At 29.9% G+C, this 26,922-nt stretch overlaps 1 protein-coding gene across 5 annotated transcripts in view; it reads left to right on the top strand.

Moving 5' to 3' along the window:
* LOC121119852 (orexin receptor type 2) overlaps positions 1–26,922 on the top strand; it is a 144,042-nt gene that overhangs the window by 20,730 nt on the left and 96,390 nt on the right. For 2 of the 5 annotated variants that reach the window (XM_040714657.2, XM_071889151.1), the window contains exon 2: positions 17,704–17,807. The exons of 2 other annotated variants lie outside the window; for them this stretch is intronic. The gene's annotated coding sequence lies outside the window, so the exon portion shown is untranslated. Of the gene's footprint in view, positions 1–17,703; positions 17,808–25,879; positions 25,935–26,922 lie in introns of those variants that run through there. One more of the 5 variants, XM_071889149.1, reaches the window with a different exon arrangement.

The raw sequence follows: 26,922 nt of genomic DNA, 5'->3' as shown, positions 1-26,922 counted from the left end.
AAAGTTAGACATGATATTAAAGAATAAATTTATTCAATATGTCCTCCCTCAGTAGATACCATCTTCTCCATCCTGCCCCTAAAGTATTTGCATGCCCTGATGACTTCCAAGGAATCGACAGCATTCCACTCCCTCGTAATGGAGCCCTTCAGGGCCGCGATGCTCTTGTGGCTGACATTGCACACCTTCCTACCCAACTTCCCCTACCAGTAGTAATCACACAGATTGTGGTCGGGTGAGTTGGAGGGCTAGGTTTTGCGATCCCGGAAAGTTATGTCGTGGGAGTTGAAGAGTTTAGTGGTCCTCAAGGCGATGTGTGCGGGCGCTGAGTATTGTTGGAATATGAACTCCCTCCCAACGGCCGTATCCTTCATCCAGGGGATGACGAACTACTCCATGACTTCGCAGTACCTTATCGCGTTAACCCTTTCCTTGGGATTGAAGAAGAAGGGAGGCATCACCTCACCGGTGCTGCAGATGCCACCCAGGGTCATCACGGAGGCCGGGAACTTTGTGGTGAAGGCCGCAGGGACCTCTTCTCTCTCCTTGGCAAGCCACGTGTCATTCTGGACGTTGTAACTTCTGTCGACAGTCCAGTTCTTCTCGTCGGAGAAGAAGATGATTCTTCCTCCATGGCTCTTCAGGTCATTGAGGAGACGCTTACCGTTGGTGAGCCTGGTGGCCTTCATGGATGCCGTGAGGATGTGTTGTTTGGCCATTCGGTATGACCTGTACCCGAGGTCCTCATTCACAGCCTTGGAGACCAGCTGCTTGCTCACTCCACGGTTCTTGGCCAATCTGGACAAGGAAGTCCCCGGTGAAGCTTTGATGGACTTCCAGAGGCCTTCAAGGAAGCGGGGAGTGCGGATTTGGTCACTTCTCATGTTGTGGGCCTTGCAGCAGACCTTCCCCTCAACGTTGCAGGGATTGAAGAACCCAGTACACCGTGGTCTTGGGGTTGTTAAGAAGCTTGTAGATAGCAGATGGCTTGTGTCCCGCGCGAGCCAATTCAAGGATGGCGACTCTCCTTGCTTGTTCCATGGTGACTATTGTTTGTTATCAAAAAAATTGTGGTGGAAGTTAAAGTGTAGTGTTCACGCAACCTTGTATATTAGTATGATTTAACCCCGAATATCCACATTATGGATCTGGATGAAGTTTAAAGAAGTTCCAATTTATCGTGGATACTCTGTATACTAGGATTTTTTTCCTGGGATCCTGTTCTCCATGGATTTTTCGGGGGTTTCACATCTACAGGAAATCCTACATTTAATTATTTCATCATATAAGCTTTATATAAAAGTTCTTTAAATTAAACGTTGAATATATCTTACATCCATGGTTTTAAAGTTTTTATAATTTATGTTTTGCATATGATTTAGTAAATGTATGGATAATAAATTATGCCAAAGAAAGTACCAAAATGTTTTGAATGATGGAACTTTACCATAACAACGATAGTCCCTTATTAGTCTTATAAATAGATATATTGATACATACGAGTGCATCACATTATACAATTTTGATATTTGCAGCTCTAATATATCCAACCCGTCCACTATTAGTGATAGTAATATAATGAACAATGTGATAATTGAGAATATGGGTATAAATAGCTGCAGATGTATTCTGTTTTCTAAAAGAATAAAAATAATTGCTTAAATTTCAAATTATTTATTAATTACTAATAAGATCTCCCTCTACGACAACTTCCCGGGGAATGAGAAATCTTACAATGTATATAAGAGTTAAAATATCCATTTATTTGCTGGATACCTTTGTATATATTAAAACATAGACTTTAATAATGTTCAGACCCAACTAATTTTATCCGTCAGGGACTTTACTGTTTTTTGATACTTTTTCGGATAAAATATTGAACAAAAATCTTTACGATTTTTAAGAGTGCTTTAAAAAATGGAGCGACGTGATTTAGTGGATAATGCACTTGGAATAAATTTTTCTCTTGGACTAAATGTGTGTATGTTCGATTCGCGGTTGCTCCTAGAAAGTACACATTATGGACTTCAGAAGCAATTCCAATGTCAGATGGACTAATTGTTATACACTAATGTTTTAGTATACTTAATCAGTGCAATTCTATTGGAACAATTAAAGGAACATTAAAAAATACAATTTTCATCCATATTTGTTTTAAATAAAATACCAATTTGTTTGTATGGGGCTCACAAATTAAAGTAGTTATGTCATTGGTAGGATTATTATTAAAAGATGTAATGCCATTACTTGTATTCCTTTTCAATATCAGATGAATGTAGTAGCATTGAAATTCAACAGTATCCCAGTACTATTATTGTACCGGGATACCGAACAACACTATGTATATAAATTATTCTATAAATCTAAGCGATGCTATTTACTTACATACAAAATAATTAGTAGTTGTTAATATAAATAAGTAAAATGTAGAGAAAAATGACAGTTTTGAGATTAGGAATGAAAAATGGTAGGTGCTGTCACTCATTTCGTATAATTTTTTGTAGATTGTCGTTGTGTTAACATATCCCTCTTCCTGATAAACTATTGCCTTTTTATAGTACATTTTCTCAAAAATGTATAATAAAATATACATATACAGTAGTATATGTTTAAATATAAATTTACAAACTTTCCCCGCATTAATGCTATTTTAAATGTCAAAGGTTCTCCACTCTACAGGGAGCGGGGATCAAATTGTCGCCAAAATATTTTTCTACAAAAAACAACACAAAATACACATTTTTAACTTTTTTATTGAAAATCAAAACTATGACCAACATATAGGTATAGAGTAGCCATTCATTCGATATAATCACCGTTGGCATTAATAACAGCCTTAATACGGCCTCTGAATCGGACGCAGGCTCTTCTGAACATCTCATTGTCCATGTTGCTGAATACCTCCTTGATGGAGTCCATCAGGCAGGCCTTGGTGCTATGGGGATGTCTGTTGGTATGTCTCTCGACATAGCCCCAGACAAAATAGTCCAAAGGATTAAGGTCGGGACAGTTAGGAGGCCACAAATCCTTGGTTACGACGTCATAACAGTTCTCGGTTAACCACTGTATGGAGATTTTGGACACATGGTAGGGTGCTGAGTCCTTATTGTTTTCTCATGACAGCCCAGATCCCTCGCCATGGCCTTTATGGACCTGGTAGGGTCATCCTCAACCATCTTCTTCACCTTGTCGACAAAGTCGGTGTCCCTGACCTTCCTGTCGGCGCCCTCCTCCTTGGGTGCCTTCTTTATGGTGGCATCAACATCCCAGGTGTCCTCTAGCTTCTAACGGATACGCTTAACAGTCCGTAAATTCACTCCTAAGGTTGAAGCAATCGTTGAATTGGAGATTTCACCTGCATTATTAACCAATGCCATGACTACGGCGGACCTCGAAAGCTCCTCGTTCCACTTATAGCTCTTTATCTCCTCATATGATGACGGCATGATGCTAACTGAACTATGTATCGTCAGCTGAAGATAATAGCTTTCCTATTTGGTAACCGGTTTTTTATTTAATAATGTCGTCTTCAAGTTATCAAGGTTTAAAGTGGGGAAAAATTTGATCCCTGCTCCCTGTATATCATGTATACATTTATCTCTACAAAAAATATAACAAGCAGCTGATGTTAACAAGGGTCTAAACTTTCCAGCCTTCTCCTCGTACTCTGTAAAATATCCATCCATATTTATTAACAATAGAACATATACAAAATACAGTTAAAACCTAAAATTAGATGTTAAAAGTCAAAATACATACTATCAACTTTTTAAGTACCTAGATATTTCATTTAGTTATAAATTGAACTCCTTTAAAAGTGTGTAACTAATCTGTTAATGTATTCCATTAAATTAAATATTAATGTATTTTATTTAATAAATACCAGGTCACTCAATAAGTCCCTAGTATATATTGTAACAATGTTGTACAAATGCCCTAGTTTCCAGTTAGTACTAACCTTCAAACAGTACGTGACGAAATTTCATTGCATTCATACTGTTAATTTAGAGGTTATTGTGGTTTGAGTTTTTTTTAGTTTAATTTTACGTCAATTTAAGTGATTTTATATACTGTTCCTCATAAATTGAACAAATCGAGTTTTGAAACCATTTTCCCACTAAAATAGAGTTACTCCAAGATTTTTAAGAAAAAAAGTAATACCTCAAAATATAATTTATAAATTTAATGGTAAAATTATAAATTGTTACACATTTGCAATTTATTTCTTTCTTTTATGGCGATGTATATCACTGATTTAAAAAAAACATCCGTGAAATTGTATGTAGATGTTTCTGCTTTGAATAAAAATGTCCTATTTGGATATATTAGGATCGTTCAGGTGAAGTAAAATAGCAAGTTTGCCCTTGAAAATATATGGAATGACTAGTAAATACAATATTTGTCATATAGGATAATAAGAAATTGATAAAAACCAGAGTAATAAGACTAATGAAAAAATGTTTTTTTAACATACTGTCCAAGGTCAGCTGCTGAATATGTGCAGAGTAATAATAACTTAATTTTGGATTTTTTACCGGATATAGCATTTTTATACTTCAGGAGTGATGTAAACAGTTAACTGTCCCGTTATAAGATCTCATTTATTTTTAACCAAATAATTTCAGGCGCATATTAATTAAAAATAATGTTCGCAATGTGTCAGCCTTAATATAATATTCAAACCTCTCAAGATATTTAAAACTTGAAAAGTACATTTTGTAAGCCTAAATTGGCAGTTTTGAAAGGGCTTGAGATGTTTTTATTTAGAAGATATGTAATTCCATTTTAAATATGACTTCATTAAGATCTTTACTTAAAAAAAAAACTTGATACAGCCAAACAAATGGCAATTTCCCTCCATTTTGATCAAATACGTGTACCTTTGAGAAATGAAAATCCATATATATGGATAACATATTCTTTGTTACGTGCATCAAGCATTCTTACGACGTAAATGAGAAATGGATCTGCTACAGCATGCCAACCTCTTCATTTTTCCCCAATAAATCTATGCAAGAGAAGAAAATGAACAATTGTTTCTCCAATGGCTTGGAGGAAGAAACCTCTTTTCATTTATTTTATTAATGTCCAAAAATAACCCAAGTAGTAAACATGACCATTGGGCTCTTGGAGGCTTTGTTTCAAAAATCAATATTCAAGAATGATTAATTGGGGATGGCCTTCCCTTACTAAAAAACATCAACTAAATGAAACTAACTTTCCCTCTACTCTGCACGTTCAAATAAGTCCATGATTCCTACAGGCATCGATAAGTTGGTCAGGAAATGACTTATCCTCTTGGAAAGCTTAGGAAAAAAGGAAAACTTTGTTTTGTTTATAGATAGAATACATAATTAGCTTGCTGAATAGTCCTCGCTCCTTCATAGGCTCGGAGGTGTACTTAGCTTTTATGAATTATCAACAACTAATCAAATTCTCGTTTATACAAATTTGTTTTCGAAAGAAACAATGTTGAGTCGTGTTTTTTTAAGCATATTGTTCGTTATACTCAAAATATTACCATTCTGGAAGGGTTAGATAAACAGTTATTAGTTAAAATATATATATATATATAATTTGTTTGTTGACCGATTGTTAAAAATCAAAATCAAGTAAAAACTTATACTGGATGATTATTATTCTATAAAAAAGACATAAAAGGACAAACACTTCCAGTTGCCTCTAAAACTCAGTTTTTAGTATTTATCCTATGTTATTACAATAGTTGCCGAATGCATTCATATTTCTTTGAATTGCTGATCAATTATCAAAATAAAAAAGCGTATTAAACGTCTTTTATTTAATTTTTAAATGGCTCAAGAGGTCATAAAGATAAGCTATGAAAGTTGCAACTGAGTAAACATCCTTTTTTAATCAAAACGTAGCAAAAAAAAGGTTTAGGGTAAAAAAGTAAGAAATCATCATTAAAATAGAGTATTATAATAGAATACATTTAAAGTTAGGAACCTTTCTCTCTATTTACGTAGCATTTTATTTTATTTATGTTTAAAACTTATCCATTATTATCTTTTCGCAAATAAATGTATAAAAGTATTCGCTGCTAAAATGAGAGGTTTTGTCTTATAACCATGATTGCAGATATATTTTATCTACATGGCCATGACTTCATCCTTATATGTAGATATAATGAAAACATAGGTAGCTCTTTCTATACTGACTAATGCATATAATTTATTTTTGTTGCAATTAATTAGACTTAAAAAGACAAAAAAATTCCACGATATGTATAAACTTTATAGTTGGTACATATTGTAAATATAATTTTTAATGCATAAATAAATACAAAAAACCCTACAGTCGAACCTTAACGAATAGATCCTGCAAGGGAAACTCCAATAATTCAAAAGTTAAAAACAGTGGATAAAAAAATAGGATAAAATATTAAATTTACGTCTGATTTGTAATCGGATAACATTCATACTCAAATTGAGAAGAAAGGAAAGACATAAATATAAGGAGAGCATTCATTTATTTAAATGCTTAAATATTTTATGTATTAGATCGTCACAAAAGGGTTTATTAGTCTATAACCGGTCATTCCTTCTGTGTATTGTACTCAACAGAGTAACGAGTGTAGAAAAAGTAATGAGACGTTCTAAAAATACAGTTTTGAATGGGTCTCGTTGATTAAGGCTGAAGGTGCAGATTGTTTTCGAATAACATAAATTCTATGCCTTTGATTAATGTACATTTTTTAAATAAAAATTATGTATATTTTGCGATGGCGGGAAGAAGAGCCATTATAAGATATTTAATCCACACTGGAAGGACAACCTCGGACAAAATGAAGGCCTTAATCGTCAGCAAGGCCGCAGCCTGTCGGGTCAGAAATTGTTAACCGTAAGGATAAACCCAAGAGTGGAAGCCCCACCAAAGTAAGGCATGAAGCCATAATGGAGACATTTAAGTTCAGCCATCGATGAAGATGCCAGAATACGCCAAGAAGAAGAAGGTGCATCAATCTACTGTGAGTAAGGCCATCCAAAAGGCTGTAGTAATGTCCGTTAGAAGAATAAAAAGGCCACTCCTGTCCCAACGTCAAAAAGAACTCTGTCTTATTCGATGTCCACAACTCTTGAATTATCGGAAGCACAACCGCAAACGGGTAATTTTTTTAACAGATGAAAAGACCTTTACCGTTGACCCCATCTACTACAATCAAAATGATAGGATGTTATGCATTGGCAAGGCTGAAAACAGCATCAGGACAGTCCAAGGCCAAACATCTGGACTCTTTGATACTGTTAGGGGTGGTGGCATCAACTGGAGAAAAAATGCCTTAACTTTGGTTTCCGGTTGGATACCAGTTACCCACGGCCGACTGCTTGATAGTCTGAAGAAAAATATATCCATTGATCACCAGGACCATAAAGAAGTCCTACAAGCCCACATACGTATTTCAGCAGGACGGACGCTCCGACCCATACTACTAATATTATACAATAGTGGATGGGTAGCAACAAGAACTTTTGGTCCCAGAGCCTTTGTCACCCTCAGAGCCTCAGATCTTAATTTACTGGATTACTCCATTTGGTAGCAAATTAAGAAAAATCCCTGCAATGTCTGCCACCCGAATATTGATGCCCTGAAGACCTCCGTTAACCAACATTGGAGGATCATGAAAAAGGATCACGTTGCCAATGTTAACAAGGGGTTCCAGAGGCGGTTGGAGGCTGTCATTGAGGCTGATGGTGGCCAGATTCAGAATTAATGTGCATTGTTATAGTAAAAAATATGATAAAACAAAATTTACAATATTCGTCTTTGAACTTTTGTAGTACCTTTGCAATAATTTGTGTGATAGCTGACCGGGGATTCTAGGCATACACTTAATAAACTTTTTATATTATAAAATTCCTTTATGGGAACTGTATATAGTTGGTTATTGCGGTAAAACACTTAAACTAGGTGACCGCAAAACCAGGTTTGAGTGTATAATGATTTAACAAGTCAACAAAATATTAGTTTTTTAAAAATCTATAATGATTTATATCTAAAACTTGTAGTATATTACACGATGATAATGAATCCATAATTTGATTTTCATATCAGTAAAGGTGCGTTATAACACCTAGCGGACGTGGATATATATCTAAATATTTATTATTGGGAAAAGAGTTGTTCTAAAGAAAACTTCCTGAGATCAACGAACAAGAGTTAGTATAGGTATTGTATATACATGCGCGATAGATGAAGTAAAGTAGTATTTATGGGTTTCGATAACTTTTGAATGAATGAATTAAATTTTTTTTAAATGGGATCTCAACTTTTTAATGATATTCCGACAACTGGCACTTTGTACGATCATGAATGTAAATGGAAGGTATTATTATGTGGAGGAAGTTGTGAGTTTGTATGACGTATTACGGAGGAGGGACTCTGAATCGAACCGTAAACCTAAGGAGGAGCCCGAAGGAGATTTCATCTCATTACGTACAGCATTACGACTTTTTTTATGCATTTCTAAGAACCATAATTACAGGATAAATAAATTAGATATTATGGAAAGGAGCATCTATGTCATCAAATCCATTCACTCTTGAAACAGAAAATTACTAAACTATATACATAACTAGAAATATATGAAACTTCATACTCTAATTAATGAGTCGAGATCCCTCCCCTCCAAATCCAATAATGTAGTCTTAGCTTCGCTATTATTAAAATGTTGCAATAATTTAATTTCAACTATGATCTATCGCTGTCTCCTATTTCAGATACAAAAAGAAAGTATGAATTGTAGGCAAATTTATACAGTGTACCCTAAAAAGACATTTAGAATTATATATGCAACTAATAAGATTATTTTTGTACTTTTTTTATCAATTGAACTCATTTCCGGTCAATAAACCATTATATTTATTTATTAATTAATATTAGTAATGGGTATATTCACTTACTCTCTAGAGCCAATAAATACTATCTTTTTGACACATGAGTTTTGTATCCTGTATTTGAGCATTTTTACATTTTTTTGGCTCAAAAGCCTCACGGATGTGTTTAAAAATTTGTAATCAATTGATCATAAGCGGGAGGGGGGAATGCAAATTATTGATAAATGTAACTCCCTGTGTTACGAATGTATAGAAAAATTACTTTTATAATTTTTAGAAATGTTTATGGGAGGAAAATTGTTTTATATTTTTAATAAAACCGTTGTTTTAAGAAAGAAAAAATTCATGGTATTTTCTAACCATCCTCTCAAAAATCCGAATTTTATAAAGAATCGAAAATTTGCCATTGCGATATTTGTTTAAAAAATATAAAATACGAGTACATTTATATTCTCTCAGAAATGTATAGAAACTTTTATTTCGAAAAAGCATCATTTTTTGATTATAATAAGTGAAAGGGATATTTATTAATTGTTTATTTAAAATTAAAATTTGATTTCAAATATAAAGGTTTGTTAAAGATATATTTGTCATATAAGTCAACGAAAATTTGCAAATAAGAAAGAAAAAAATCCGATTCTTAGGGTTTTTGACTACAAAACATTCATGAAACTGATCAATTTAGATATTGCTTACTGAATATTGCTATACTGATATTGCCGACTAACTAAATATTCATTATATACTATCCTTAATAAGTATTTTATTGGTATGTACTTACCTAATAAATTTAAGGAGTTATGTTGATACTTACAAATATAAAGTAACTAGGTTTTTGTTCCAATTGTCTATTTTGCATTATTAATCAATAAATGAATGCTAACAGACAATATTATAATTATATTATCAAATAAGACTGGCAAATAAATCCTAACTCAATTAAGTTCCTTTTTGCTACTGCATATTAACATGTACTGACATCTTAAGACAAATTACAAAATATTAAATATATATATACATATTAAGAAAACATGAAATATTCAATTATCAATGACAATTTAAAGAATGTTTGGGAGGAAAGAAGGTTAGCCTTCATAACATTTCATTAAATCAGCTGCAAGCAGCTATAATAGGAAGAAAATAAACACAAGCATTAATCTATATTAAGCAAGGACATAGGAAGAAATGACTTCGCTGCCAATCCTGAATTCGACTTTGAGCCCAATGATGACTTCTTTTGTATTTCTCCAAATGGTCTTCAGTGTAATATTCCATCACTCATGAGTACACGCACTAGGGATTTCCTTTTATACTTAAATGTTGTCTTCTCAAGAATGTTTCCAACAACAACATTACTCACACGCTATCAAACCTTTAGGACTTACATCCATACATATGTACTCTTTTTTTCTTTTTCTTTATTAATATGATGTACTAAGTTTTAGTTACATACTCACTGCTTCCTTTTTATTCCCGTGATCAAGGTCTAACTCTCAAAAATGATGTACTCGCAAACATATAGATAAAATTTGCTTTATGCATTTAGATAGTTAAACTACAGCATGTTTAGGGCTTCAAAAATTAAATTTATTTACATAAATAATGATACCTTCACTCAAAAGAACTTTATAGATGTCTAAATCAAAACTACAATAATTTCATTGAGATAAAAAAAAAATAAGGAACATTGAATGTCATTATGACATATACTATTTGGAAGTGTTGTTTGAATATGCAAAAGCTATTGCATATTTTGATATATGTACATACAAATTTAATTTATAAATTTGGTTAAAAAAACCATTTCTAACTTTTTCCATCCTTCTTATGTGTGACACTTTACATATATGAATAAAAACAATCAAAACTACTGCGTTCCCCATTTTTGACATATTTTTTATATTTATATAAATGAAACAACAGGGACAAGCTATAAGCCAAGTGGAACAACGAGGATTACACGCACCATTTTTGACCATATTTACTCCTTACATGAACACTTTTTTTATAGGTTTATTTTATTAGTGAGATGGAGTTGCACTGATTAAGTCAACATTATAGTATTACATTGATATAAAAAGAATAATTTCTCCCGAGCATGTAGTGCATTGAGCTACATCGATTCCATGTGAATACTTTTTTTCTGATGGAGAACCCCTGATGAAGGCATGAATTACTTTATAACTAAGTGATTAGGCAATCTCGATGACTTCACTCTATTAAATTGAATACTAACAAGGGGAAAAAAAAGTTACACTAGATAAACCAACCACATATGTGGTATTTCAGGAAATACATCATACGGGGAAAGCTTTCTCGTACCAAAATAAATTTTCTCAAAGGAACATACGTTTTTCGTTACTTTGTTCTATGGCTTTGGACCATGGCTTTCGACAAGCCACCAAAAAGACCTGTGGTTCCAATTTATACTGTCCTTTAAGTCAACCAAAGTTGAAGTATTTTTGTAAGAGATTCATTAACTTTCTGGCAATTTTGGTATTTTGAATCAAACAAAAACAACTTGCCTATATTAGAAGTGATTTTTATTACTAAATACCTTTCGAAACTGTGTAAATTTTCTAAAATAAAGACATCTTCTATTTTTTTTATATTATAATATAACACAATATACAGTTTAAATGATTTTTTAAAACATGTAGACAAACGAAAATTAAACGAACTATTATAAAATATAGCACAGTCAGAATAGTTAAAAGAAATATTTAAAAATAACATTACATGGACGATGATTTAAAAAAAAAAATTCAAAATAACATTTGTATAAAGATTAGCAATGTATAAAGGTTGTTGTCTTTTACTGTCCGTAATTTATAGACTGTATATTGCGTCTTAATAATTATTGCATCAACTCTCTCATTATTTGAAGTAGAGAGGAAATATTCTTTGCCCAGTTATTTATTGAATAATGTACTAAACATTTTGAATAACCTCCCAATAAACTTTAAATAGAGATTGTCACTCCCACAAAATGTGATCCGTTATTTTTCTTGAATATTGAAAAAAGAAGCAAATTACCCGGTCGTAATTAAAATTCTTGGCAGCAACCTCCAGAGTCACGGATAGTATTTTGTATTTAAATCATCTTGACGTAAAAAACTTATTGGTGATTCCCTTTCTTGATTACATTTTTTAATGCTGCTTTGTTCCAAATATGCGTTGAAAGATGTTAAGGTTGATGTGTACATACGTTTTTTCAAGTAGGAAGTACTTGTATAATATGATTTCAGTCTAAAAGACATACATCTTCATTATTTTAACACGTGTTTTTTTAGTCAGATAATTATACATTTATGTTAGAATAATAGTCCAATGAAAAACATGAAAATAAAGAAAATACAAATGGGCTTAAGACTTTATGTTACGTTAGTAGAACAATTTAATGATATAAATTAGGTTATAAAATGAGTTTCGCATGTAGTAATTTATTTGATATATGTTCTTGCAACCAAAAAATGATTTATCTACTATAATAAAGCATGAAGATCATCTGATGTTTTATGCCTCTGGTATCAAAATTAATTGATTGTTCCAAATTATTACTTAAATTTTGGTATTATGTTCGTTTCTTATGTGCATAAAAAAGTCAACCCTTTGAATAAATGCTCCAATAAAAAAGCTGTCCTCATAGTAATAGACTCCAAATAGCTTTTTTCGAAAGATAAATTCTAGTATTGGTTATGGGTGATATATAAAACATTTTCGTTTTGGCAGGGTGCTGACTATAAAAATATAAAAAATCAATTTTTGGTCAGGTCAAAATTAATTATTTTTTTAACAACTTGTACTTTCCCACGTTTAAAGTTATAATACAAATGTTGTAACCTTAATTTACAATAAATGATAACAAGCAAAGTATTGAATAATAATTCCAAAGTAAATAAAAATTGGTTAAGTACCAATGAAAAGTTGCAGTACAATAAAGTTAACGATTCTCTTAATTTAATTTGATATAATAAGTGGAACTTTTATGACATACATAGGTAATTATAGATATGTATACTTTGAGTGTACATACATATAACCTTCTGATGTATCTCGATGTACCCAAATATGTGCAATAATTTTTTTTTTATTCCGATAAGTTTTAAGTAAGCAAATGCTTCATCTTTTATTTATATTTTTTTTTTCAACGATTGGTATACATAGTTGTAAATCCTTACTGTAACAATGGCAGATATTAATCAATCTCCCCATTAAATTGCAAAAAAAATTTCAATCATATGTGGTCATAATATTTAAGTTCACAATATTATATAAGATATAGACAAAGATTCATAAATGATTATAAAATATGTGTCATGTTGGTATAATATTAATTTTCCATTACTTTATATCACAATAAACATTAATTTTAATATCATTATGATAAATAGATTTATGGGCTATTACACCAAAAATGGACAACCTAGAAATATTTTTAATAAATAAACTTATGCTATTATATATTATATTTTACTTGTCAATACAAAAGCAAGCTAACATGATTTTTATCAAAGTTGTGTCTGGATTACACATGTATTCCAGAACGAATTTTCGTCAACTAGTAGTTCCAAATTATTGTTAGAAAACTTTTAATTACCGACTTTATTCATTTAGAGAAGTTACACACAAAGTATATATTTAAAAAGAAACATTATAATTAAAAATTAAATTTCAGAACCAAATTCAAACATCTTGAAAGAACTTTTTATATATGATGTTATTTATCAATTCATTATCAGCAAAATGTTTCCTCTAAAAAATTCAACGGTTAATTAAAAAACAACAAAGTCACAAAGTAGCAAAAAAAGAATGGACATTAGTTTCATAAAATTTGAAATTAAAGGATACATAAACTACAATAATTATTCTTTAGATCCAGAATAGCTTTTAAATTCTTAATAATTGGGGGAAAAATTTTAAGTTTTTATCCGAAAATGAGGGGGATAGAAATGAAATATGTCCCCAGCATAGTTTAACAAATACTGATACGCCATAGAAATCTTAGCGGAGAAGACAGAATATCAGGCTGCGGCTTCAATCAGAATAGCTCTAATTTCTTCGACTCTGATAGGCTTAACTACTGCCAACTCCTCTGCAGTCAGACTTTTACAACTTGATGAGAAAAAACACCATAGTTTTTGTTTTTGTATGAGCACTTTTAATTTCTAATTTTTAATTAACCAAATAAATTCAATGACGTTTTAAATTGTTGTGTAATTCCTGTTCAATGTAAAAAAATCTTTCAATTTTCTTGAGTGCCCGGCAACTCACAAACGTATGAAGAAATATGTTCTACACAGTCCTAAAAGGGAGTATTAAAAAATAAACAACCAGAGGATATTTGAAATTAGGGAGTAAATCTCTTTTCATCCTTGATTTTCAATATGGAACTTGTCATCCTCTTCCTTTATGTCTTCCATGTTCTTCTATCCAACAAATTTTAATATCTGTTACAGATTTTATCCGCTTGTTCTTCAGAGTTGGAAGGAAAATTCATTCATAAATGCCACAGAATTGGAGGGGTGGATATTCGGAGCTCTTTTGAGGGGAAAGAAGAACTTGCCACTATTGAGCAAAGAATTATAGTCTAGATCATGTATAGTGATTATATTACTAGATAACGTTACGCATTCCAAACTTTTTGGATATAGGAGGTTTTTCAACAAAACTTTGTATTGTTGTTTTGATGCATAATGGCAATAGTAGAAAGGGGTAAAAAGACTGGTGTCCATTTACAAATGACTGTCTGGATTAATAAATTCAGTTCTTAGTATTTACCATTTGCAAGCAGGATGGGGCGCAAAACAGATGCACGCCACTCAGACTCAGAGTTTCTTGAAAGATCAATTAGGATCTTTTGATAAATTTTCTGAATAATTGTGGAGAGCAACTCAAAAAACCTTCCTTCCAAATGATGTTTGGGTCTTTTTTATGGAATCTATGTAGCTTCGATGAAATAGCTCATTAAAGAAGAAATTTTCTTCGTCAATGACATTTTTGGTTAACTATGGAATATTTGTTGCCTTATTAAGAGTATCAAAACAATTTGGTAATTAAAGAGGTCAATTATTTTTTGGAGATTAAATTTCTTCCATTTATTGTATTATTTTTTTAAAAATCTTTTTACTTTGTAAAAGAGGCTCCTTTACTTTCTCATTTAATTCCTAAAATATGGACTCTCTTTTTGATAAAAAAATCAGCTACTTTAAGTCCTCTGATCCCATTTATCCAGGGTCAGAATAACTGTCTTATAGTTAATCTTCAAACTAGACCTTCTATTTTATTTCTTCGAGTAGTTCATTAACACTTCAATCTTCTTTTGTTAATCAGTTTTCTGTCTTTGCCTCCAAAATCAGAGTGATATTGTCAGCATTCATATCTATAAAATGTTTTGACGTTCCAAAATCAACTCAAACCCCTAAACTTGTTTCTTTTGGAATCACCAAAATCTTTAAGCCCAGCAGAGAAAAGAAGCGGAACTGAAGGACAACCCTGGCGACAACTTTTTTTTAAAACTATTGGATTATTTTTCAAATTAATCGGTCTTCTATATAGATGCATACGACTGTAATATATAAATATATACTTTTTTTTTAACATTTTTTTTGTGTTATGTCATTACATATATATTATAAGTTGAAAAAAAAAATATACATAAAAAAGTAAAATAAATATATGGATATCTTTGCATTTTTACCCTTTTAAAACTAATTTTGGTACATATGTAGACATCTGAATTTATTAAGATATAAAGTTTTTAGAACAAAAACTTAAAATATACCCATAATACTTATTGTTTTTTTGCTCAAAATATATGTATATTTTTTATGTAGAATGCTGATAAAGATTAAGAAGAGTATTATTTGCAGCAAAAAAGCGAAAGGAGGAAAAAGTAATCATGGAATGTCAAACAAGTACTTATTTGTTGCAGTCGTTAAAAAGTTTTAGTAAAAATTTGTCATTGTATATAATGTAGAAGAGAATTAAGCATTCATATTACAATAAAATTGATAAAGCTATTGTCATATGGTTGTGAGGATTATAAAAGTATATAATTTGTACGAGACGAAAGGTAATCTTAAAATATAAGTATCATATATATATATAGCATGTTTTTAAGAGATATAAGTAATCTTTTCATAACCACCCTTGTGACCGTGTTTAAAAATTATCATATATATTGGTTTGAGATTTACCTAAACAATTATAAGAAATTCGCAGGACTAAAAATTAATTGTTAATTGAAAAAAGTAAAACCAAATAAGGAAATTTGGGAAGAAATAATAAGTCTCTAGCTTTTTGTCCTACGTATTTTTTTCCCCTTTTGATAAATTCTTGTCTTTCATCAAAGAAACCAACACAAACTATTCTTATGCTTGTTTTTGAGAGGACAAAAACATATATAATTTTTCAATACAATGAGAGGGTACTCAAAAGGATGTTCCTCTTCCTTTGTGAAAAAACAAGTTACTTTTAATAAATAAATGCTGCTTGAAAATTTGAATCCAACCACCAACGATTACCAAAATTGGTCCCTATGAATTAAACAGGACGTTTTAATTGGTGGAAACAAGGTTTTAGTACCATTCATTACCATAATATTTTTTTTTTTAAATTATTTGAAAGGAATGTGTTTGCATATGATTTAAATTCCTTCTTTGACAGAACTCTTCAGTCAAAGCAATTTATCCTAAAAGAAATAACTAAACAAATTACACTTGAAGTTGACTCTTGTGTCCCCCCCCCCCCTATTTCTGACCAGCTTGTATCTTTAAAAAAAACAGCACCTTGTATGTAAATGCCAATTTTTACAAATAATCTCTCGCGTTCCTTAAAAAAATTTGTATGTTGGACATTGTATCTCAGTGCATAACTGTATCATATAATAAAATTGAATTTGATTGGAGATCTATTAATAATTAAATGTTTTCATTAAATTCAAGGGTCGTTTAAGAGTGCATTTAAGTTATAAACGCATCTAAATATGAACAGGGTAATCATTAGTTAGGTAGATAAACGATGCATACTTAGTAATGTTTTCAATTACAAACACAAAAAAATTTATGCATACCCAAGTAAATTGTTATTTAAACATTTACATTCTTATATATATATATATATATGAGGTGCACCAACATAAAAACAATTTTCAACAAAAACTAATATATGAGAAAATCAAAAATCTTTTTTTTTTCTCCGTTTATACATACATATTTTATAAACAATTTCAGTCAATTATAGGATCTTTATTCATATTTTAGGCTAGATTAAGATAATCAGGATAAAAATAATAAATAAAGTTTATATAGTTAAGAACCATTTATTTGATTTAAGAGTCTTATATTGGCCCCGATTTGGGCTTGAAATAAAATACATCAATTTCTCATTCTTTTATTGTGAAGATAATTTTTAACTATTTTAAATTCAATTTGGAGAGCCTCTAAAATAGTAGTTAGAATAATTTGTAGCCAAAAAAAGTGAAAATAATTCGTTGAAGAATACAAATGTAATCTTCACTCAATTAATTCGAGCTTACTTTTGTATTGTATTATATATGTACTATTAAATAAGTTTTTGGTATGATATAATTTAGCTATTTATTCTTGATTTGTTAGTTTCTTGAAAATCTAATATCACAATATTTAAAGTATTATGAAAGGAATATAAAGAAAAAATTCAAATTTTTATGGAATATTGTAATTTTTTATTGAAAAAGATTAAGGGATTATGAGTTATTGATTCAACTGAATGATATTATTCATTTGAATAATTAAAAAAAAAAATTTTAATCCACATTTTATTATCTAATATTTTCAATATCCTTTTTTTTAAATTTTTTTTCTAGTATTTATCGAATGAAGTTGATATTGTAGATCCACTGCCGCTGTAGACCATTGTGGATCTTGAAGTCCTTCAAAACATAATAAGAATACTTCCCGGGATATTTTGGTAATATAAAACTTTATTTTCCCTTAGTTGGTCCTACATTTGATTTTATAAACATTAGTACAAAATTGAACTCTTTCTTTTTACCAAGGTATCTTATACACCTGAACACAAAGTCTAAAATACCAATTGGTTAAAATAATATCAAATTTTGTTGACTGTAGATGTTAGATTATTTCTAAAATATTCATGAGAGATCATGTTCAATACAGTACAAGACATCTGCATTTACTTTTTATATAGTAATATTTGATGTAGATAAATGATAAGAACGCATGAGTAACTTTTTTGGAATGATATAATACTATATATAAAAAGAATATTTTTGTTTCATAAGTGCTTAAACACTCCCAAAAAGTACAAAAGAGTTAACTCTTAGCGCGTGTACAATTTATATCTACATTACAAATCATTTTAAAAAATGACTAAATTATATCTTTTTATAAAAAAAAATTGTCACAAAATACAGGATATTAAGATCAAATTAGCGCTTGCGTGTGCCAACGATTTTGTTATGCTGCAGCTGTTGGATGGCGCCTTTTTTGTCAGCACAGATGTTGTTATTTCAACAAACGTTTGTGAAGTTTTAGGGATCATAGTTACAGCTGCTTAGATATAGTGAAGATATTTTTTCCGATAACAATACGGAGATTTCAAATTGGGATGTCTCAAATGTGATCCATCATAGCAGTTAGTACTGCTATGACTTCATTGGGAAGGAAATATGGGTCCCCAGCACTCCCCATTTTAATCCGATGCATTATTTTGTCTTGTTTTCTTGTAAATCAGCCGGAAAATGTGCCCTCATTGACTATTTAAAGATTGTTGAAATATGTACCATTTTGATCTCTACAATCCTACACACACACACATAAAGTAAAGGGAATTTCATTTCATGTGATGTGATTATAGGTATGATAAAGGCATAAAGTAGCAAAATAATAAGGACTTCTTTATTCCCTGCTTTTACAGTCATTATTTTTGACTACAACAATTTTTGACAAATTTTTTTTAATAATGAATGTTCAAAGTACAAGTGCATTTTGACGTAGAATATTTGCAAGTAAATGAATATACCTACATATAAAAGTGTTAATAACTCTTCTTAATACGTGAATGTGTTAATTATTGCGGCGTCAATAAGTATAATAGGTAAGCCTGGGTCAAATCTAAAAGCCTTATTACCTCAATGAAAATTAATATTTGACAAATGACAACAGAATGACAAAAAAAGTGTAAATATACATATGTATTTCATCAGTTGTTCTCATGTCATTTTTCTTTTTAGGTTCTATGATGTTTTCCAATTAAATGTAATTTTCAATGTACTTAAGTGCCATTGTTATTTGTTTTGTTGATCCAGGAAAATTTTATAAGAACAGTTATTATTTTTGTAACAAGTTTATCTCATCCAAACTCTATGTCTTGAACAATTCATAAAAAAATATTTCCAACTTTAATAAATAAACAATTCTAAGATCGTACTTTAATTTAAAACGAATGAAAAGCTTTTATGGAGGTTTTAAATTGAATTTAATGTCTAATTAATTTATAGAGGATTAGGGACACGTAATATATTTTTTGTTACCATTAAATGTAACTAAAATAAACTTACTGAATGTCGTACATCCACCAGTAATGAATTAAAAAACAATATGATCTAACAAGTGTGACTTAATTGATAGATATTGTACACTGAGTGTGAATATATGCATATATGAACTGATAAAACTAAGTTTTTGCATACAAAATCTGATATCTTTATTTAAGCTTGATAATTTGTAATGCCAAATTTTCAACTTTATTCTTTTTATGCCATGGAATGCGAGTTACAGAGTTTAAGTGACGCAACTTTTGTTATTCTTAAAAACGATGGATTCAATGCAATTTCGTGTATTGATGTATCATTGCTTTTTTATGGAAAAAACACCGTTCAAGCCCAAAATTGGCTTGAAAAATGTTATCCGGACTCTGCCCCATAAAAAACAACCCGCAAATGATGGTTTTCGATTTCAAACGTAGTCGTACGGACACCGATGATGCTGAACACCTTGTTCGGTTAAATTAGATGGGTTCTCCGGAAAAACATTGAATTAACAATAAAAATCATGATGGGCAATCGCAAAGTGAAGTTGCAAGAGATAGATGACACTCTGAAGTTATCAAAAGGTAGTGTTTACACCATCATACACGAACATTTGTGTATGAAAAAGCTGTATTCCAAATAGGTGACGCGTTTGCTCAAACCAGAGCAATAGTAACAACGAGCGGATGATTCAAGGAGCTGTGTGGAGATGTTCAGGCAAAGTAAAAAGGAGTTTTTGCAATTGGTACATCATAATGGATTCACCACTTCACTCCAGAATCTAAACGGCAGTCTGCTGAGCGGTGTGCAAACGGAGAAAGCCGTCCCAAGCGTCCAAAGACTCAAACATCGGGTGAAAAGGGATTCAGATGGAATTTTATTCATTGACTACATGGAACATAGAAAAATAATCCACAGAGACTATTATTTCGGTTTGTAGGATCGTTTGAAGGCCAAAACTACAGAGAAAAGAGCTAATTTGAAGAAAAAAAGGTGTTCTTTCACTAAAACAATGCACCGTACCACATAATAAAAACAGGCTCAAAATTGGTCGAATTGGGTTTCGAATTGCTACCGCACCCGTTTGATTCTCCAGATCTAGCTCCTAGCGACTACTGGGTCTTCGCAGAACTCAAAAACATGCTCTGTGGAAAGAGATTTGGCTCCGATGAGGAATTGATTGTCGAAACTGAAGCATATTTTGAAGGTCTAAATAAATCGTTCTGCACCCGTGGTATCGAAAAGCTAGAGAAACGTTGGAATGATTATATCGTTCTAAAAAGATACTATATTGATGAAGAATAAAAATGAATTTTGATATAAAATTGTTGTTTTCCTTTCTAAGCCCGGGACTTATTTTTAATAATGGAGAAGTAATCTGAAAGGTCTTAAGCTATGCTAGCCTTCGAGTTGAAAAAGTTGTAGACATTCCAATGTAATAAGTGCAAAGAGATAATCAAAAACTTTAGAATAAATTAAATACAAATAAGTTATATTTTCAACTAGAGTTTATTTTTTTTTTAAAGAAAAATTATGTCTTTCGAGTGTTTAACCCCTACAAAAAGTCGTAAATATAAGTATAATTTAAAAAGGTTTTCAACAATTTTGTAAGGAAATTTCCAAGATTAAAAAAAGAAAGTTGAAGTAGTATCAATTTTGTGATGTAAAAAAATATTTCTGGTCATATTAATCTTGAACTAATATGCTTGTATATATTTAATAATATATGTATATAAAAGGATCCATTAAAGTAAAGACCCGTGTTTTGATATATTGTTCTTGATATTGGCTTATATTATTTTTTAATGCATTAAAAAGTATGTACTTTTTATAAAAAGGAAACATTATAAAGAAAATGGTTTTTTTTTATTCTGGACTTATTATAACATTTCGAATATTATTGAGTTTCTCAAAGTAGTTTATATTTGTATATATATGAACAAAAATATGTTCTTTTTCCAAATGATTGTCTCAACTTCATTTCTATAGTTTCAGTGGTTAATTTTATACTTATTAAAGATTATTTGATTCTAAAACGATGCCAACTTAAATATTTTAAATGAATGATGATTTATTTTAGCTACATACCCATCATAAAAATGTTTCATTTATTTACCCAACAAAATACCCAAGAGTAGACTGTTTCAAAAATACACTATTGAAACAACATCAGGTCCGGGCATCAATTTCTATTTCATTATGCTTAAAATAAGAACTTTACTTATTATAAATTTTTTATTTAGTTGTATTTTCACGGAGCAGTTTATTAAAACATTAAATAAAAGAGTCTGATGAAAGTTTTCCGTTATAAAATTTGCCGTTTGGAATACTTGCACTGTGGAAAATTAGTCTTTTTTTATTTAATATAATAATAAGGTATTCCAAAACTTATTATAAATCATTTAAAAATAATTTAATAAAATTTGATTTGAAGATAAACAATTTTTTTAAATGTTTTTTACATCCATAAATGATGATCATGTATTCACATCATAGATCATCCTGAAGCCTCCAATGACTTATTTAAATATAATTTGCCTAATGTAACTTGGATAATAACTATTATATTGGTTTGTCCAAGACCAGTTGTAACTGAGTACTCTTTTTCCCAATGTCACACGACAAATACTCTTTATTCATGGGCTCTCACATACACCCATAAGTTGTAGGTTATTTTTTAATTTAAATTATCCTCATATTATGCCTACGATACTTTGAATAAATATTTCCCACAAATGCCAATGATTTTAAAAAAAAATGAATATACATGTTGCTGGTCTGGCCTTTTAAAACTTTTTATAAATATTTGAGCTTAAAATTACATGACATAGTAATCTACAACAGTAAATGTTCAACTAATAATTATAATTGAGGACACACTTTAAATTAGATTAGATCCAAATTATTTGTTGGAGGAACGTGTGATTTTTCAATAGTTTTGTATTTTTTAGTTTCATTTTTGTTTACTTCAAAACAGGAGTAAAAGTACGAGGGGACGTGTAGAAAGTACAAAAGTGGTCAATTTTTAATTATTTGTTGATCGATTATTCAAACTTAAAATTGTGCTAAAACTTAAATTAAAACAAGATAATCGTTATTTTATAAAAGATTCAAAATAATTATCCATAAAATTCAGCCGTTTATAGGTTATTTTAATATGTTGTAATTACATGTCTGACTAATTTTTGTATATACTAACTTCACTTATTTTATGCATAATTAGTCAGAAAATAATACCTTTTAAATATTTTATTACATTGATGTCTTTTCTGACACCGTATTTTTCCATAATAAAATATATATCAACTGTATTTCCATTAAAAAAAATAAACAAAAAAAAACAGGAGTATAACTACTTAATACTTAGAGACACAAATGTTTTCCATAGAAACTATTGACAAGAATAAGGTGATATTTAAAAAGGCTTAGCTTAGCACAAAATAAATAAAGCATAAAAATATATTGAAATAAAAAACTAATCCTCGCTTTAGAAAATTGCCAGTTGTTTCAGAATACAAAAATCAAATATTTTTAAGGGTTGTGTAAAGAGAATATTGTTTGTTTTATAAGTATTTATTAATCCTTTGTAAATTTAATATATTTTTAATCAATATCTACGTCTTTGTTTAACAATATATTAATAATCATTACTAAACTATTATATTTTTTCTCCACTGATAAAGTATAGAAAACAAAATTAATATTTTTCTTATCTTAGGGGACAAACACATAGGACTGGACTTTATTGTATAATAATAATTGATTATCAAATAGAACAACATAGTCCAAATCTCTTTTTGAGAAAAAATTGAATAATAAGGTTTTTATAATAAAAATATGCAAAATATAAAAATGTTTGTATGTTATACAATAATTTTTAATAGAATGATATTTATCTAAAATATTTTTAAAAATGAGTTACGTATTGTGTGCATTACATCAATATTTTATAAGATGTTTTTTGGCTTAAAAAATCAAAGAATAGTTTAAAATTTATAGTGTATATGTCACCAAAAATGAATTACTCTTATATAATTGTTCTTAATATGCTTATAAATACTAAATTTAGTCATAAATATAGAACACATCGGGAAAAAAAATACGGAATGATGAAATAATTAAAGATTTGAAGAAGAATGATTCCATGGATTTAAGGGACAGAAAATGCCATGTTTACTATTTTCGTGCCTTCAAAATTTAATTTATGAAGGTAATTTCCACAACTACAAACAAGATACATTTTATATCTCAAAACCTTTTTTTTTTGGAAAGGGAGAGTTCTTGAGGCTTGAAGATTATTATAATACTCAAACTTTGTATACGATATGTGCTTTATATTTACATGTATTATGTGTACACCCATGATAAATTTGGCAACCCACTTAATAAGGTCAATTAAGTAGAAAAAAAATATTAAATTTTTTCACGACAAAAATGGATCGACGTAACTCAATAAACAACGCACTTGGATAAAAAAATTTTTGTACTCAATCTGCGTGGGTTCACGCACAATCGTTCCTACAGAAGGAAAGGTACTTAATATATATCTACTTCCAAGATGATTCCTCCATCAGATGGAGTAAATATAATGATTACTTATTCTTAATCAGTCCAAATACATCTGTCTGACCAATCAAAGAAGCAACAAAAGATAAAGAAAGTTTTGGTTTAATTCTTTTTATCAGAAATGAAACTAATGAACAATTTTTATTTACTCTCCGAAAATTATAACAGCAAGTTTCATGGTTACAAAATATATTTTACAATATTTACAAACGTACTTTATCAAAAATACATCATCTTACAAAATAAACTGAGGCATTATTGTGTTCAAATGAATATAAGTATAAACTAATATTTCGTTTCAACTTCTAAAAATATATAATTCTAGAAATGTATATTTTTTTTACATTTTTTAATGGTATCCATATCTATGTATGTACGTATAAACCGAATTATAATAAGAACTGAAGAGTATAATAAAATTCCATGATCTGCATATTAATTTGAATTAAAATATCTACCAAAAAATAAACTATAAGAAATTCTTGTTGAATAACAAAGCATTTGATTTGTTTCTTCTTTCATTACTTAACATATCAATTCATTCTCAGCAAAAGATTCCCTTTCAAAAAAATATAGCGTAATTTAATAAACAATACAAAGCGACAAAATAGCTAAAAAAAAGAATGAGGAGTAGTTCCATAGTATTTAAAATAAAAGGCTAAATAAAGTACAATAATTATTCACTAGATCCGACATAACTTTTTAATTTCTTATAATTATGTGTTAAGTGGCGCAATAATTTTAATTTTTATCAAAAAATGAGAGGTAGTAGTGTAGAATGTCCCTTACATAGTTCCACGAAGACAAATACGCCCTAGAAATCTTAACAGAGAAGACAGAATATCGGACTGTGGCTGCAATGGCCTTCGACAACTGCTAACTTCTCTGCATGCATAGGTTTTCAACTAAGCTGAGTGGAGTGGAAATATTAAGGAGACTTAGAACAATAAAAATACTTTTTGTTTTTGACTCAATTACTCATAGTTTACTTTGACTTAGACATATCAAAATTTAACAAAATATATCAACATAACATGTCAATATGCTGTGCTAAATGTCGTCTATGACTTAAATAAATATAGCAATTATACTAGTCAGTAGTTTTTCTAAAAATTGTATTTCAATGCGTCCCTTGAAATATATTCCGACTAATTTTAAAAATTATTTAAAAAACAGTTTGAGTTATAAATTAAAAAAACTTGAAAAATGACTTCATTGTTATAAAAAACATTGGTCCTTTAAAAATACTATTTAAAGCAATTGATAAACAATATCTCTAAGAAAAGTAGGCAAAAAAATGATCATAATTATGGTTACAACTATATTGTAAATTATTTAGTTGTAGCTTCTTCAATGCACTATAAAATGGCCCGTTACAAATGTTTTTTGTTTCATTCACCTTTTTAGAGCAAAATAATATTATTTTAAATTTTTTTTGGTGTGGTTTGATTCTTAGATTCCAAATTAAGTAGCAAAAAGCATAGATAAAAATAATATAAAAGTACTTAGCATATTATTTAGGCATATATATGTCCTTAATATGCAGTCCCTACTTCAATCATTGCATTAACACCACAAATCTTAGTATTATTTACTTTGATTACTTTTAAGTACTTTAGTTTATTGTTTGAATCAAAAATATCTTTCATTTTTAGATCTACATATTGATACCGACAAAAGAGCGAAACTATTTGGTTATAGTTCTTGCTTAGTTAATACTGAAATAAAGTGGTTATTAAATGTATAAACAATGTAATTATTATAGCTATATAATAGTCTAGATGGGTGAATGATAACGTCAATATAATGATCTTACTGTTCAAAATTTGTTTCATTGGACGACTTATTGTCCGTTTCGAAAGTTTTTTAAGATTTAGAATGGAAAGTCAAAATCTAATAAAATAATATTTTATTTTTCAATTCAGGTAAAAAATAAACGCACCTTTATGCTACATGCTGAATTTACATGGTATAATCAGGTATGAACTCATAGATTTAGTATTTGGACTTGATAGACTTGAAAATACAGTTAACAGATTATGCAAAGACAACTTATAGGAGATCATACTAAGCTCCCCTAATGCCTTTTGGATGGTGTTGCGAGCCACACCTTCCTCTATGTCAGTGTTGTCTGATTCAAGAATGGATCAGTGGTCACAGCTTCAGGCCTGCCATAAACCTAGGAGTGACTATAAGATCACTATGTAAAGATCTTTCCTCCTGTTCCGAATTCTTAAACCTAGTGTAGATATCGTAGACAGTGCTCCTGTCGTATCCAGTGAGCTTGATGATAGCTACTGATGCATGGCCTGCACGAGTGTTTTCGATGACAGTGGATATTTTGGTTTATTTTTATAAAAATTGGAAGAATATTATACACAAGACTACAACCTCTTAAGGCAAACCTGTAGAGTGGTTCATAAGAAGCCTATTTTATTGTTCTTTATGAGTTAAAATCTGAACAAGAATAAAACACGTCGTCTCAAGTATATATCATACTTTTCGAGTACTTATCATAAACTTCTACAATTTAAAGACGACTCTACTCAAAGATTATTGTAAATATTCCACGAATATTGATTTGTGAGATAGTTAAAGAACATATTCAGGCGAATACATCTATTAATTAATATTTGAACAACATAAAAACGACAACAATCCTTTAAACTTAAATTTTAAAAGTCTTAAACGTAAGATGTTTTCTGTACTCAAGTATATTTTATTGAGAAAGTCACGTTTCAAATGTGTCTAAATGAAAAAGTGATTATATATATGTTTTTTTTAATCGAAACTGAAAATCCCTTGTTAGTTAACTAATGGCATCATTCTTCCCGTTACTATCTTTAATGGATATTATTTTAATTAAAAAATTATTAAGTTGAATAAGTAATCGGATTTTTTTTCTAATTAGAATCGTACTAATTAAAAAAATAAAACACACTTTCTAAAGATCTCTCAAACTTTCCT

This window comes from Lepeophtheirus salmonis, chromosome 6 (genome assembly GCF_016086655.4).
Source record: "Lepeophtheirus salmonis chromosome 6, UVic_Lsal_1.4, whole genome shotgun sequence".
NCBI lineage: Eukaryota > Metazoa > Arthropoda > Copepoda > Siphonostomatoida > Caligidae > Lepeophtheirus > Lepeophtheirus salmonis.
Note: the sequence above shows the minus strand (reverse complement) of the source record. Positions and strands in the feature narration are given on the sequence as shown.